We start from the raw sequence: 320 nt of genomic DNA, 5'->3' as shown, positions 1-320 counted from the left end.
AGATTTTTAATTTTTTTTTTTTTGAAAAATGTATTTGATTACTTAGATTTCTCATGAATCATTTAATTGATGCATTTTTGATGACAGCTTTTGCAACGTGGTAAATCGGTCAGCCCCTAAGTTAGTTTTGAGACAGAAATTAAGATGAGAATTTGGAGATATTTCTGGGAAGGAAAGGTCAAATCTGATAGTCAAGCAAGGTTTCTTTCAACCTGCAAACTTGTTGTTCGGTAGCTTTTGGCAAGAAGTCGGTTTTTTGAAGCATTTATATCAGAAAGTTCTAAAAACTTATATCTGCTTGGCTTCAAATAGTATAAAAG

Source organism: Convolutriloba macropyga, chromosome 4 (genome assembly GCF_964194025.1).
Source record: "Convolutriloba macropyga chromosome 4, txConMacr16.3, whole genome shotgun sequence".
Classification (NCBI taxonomy): Eukaryota; Metazoa; Xenacoelomorpha; order Acoela; family Convolutidae; genus Convolutriloba; species Convolutriloba macropyga.
The sequence above is the reverse complement of the archived record's forward strand: the minus strand, read 5'-3'. Positions refer to the sequence as shown.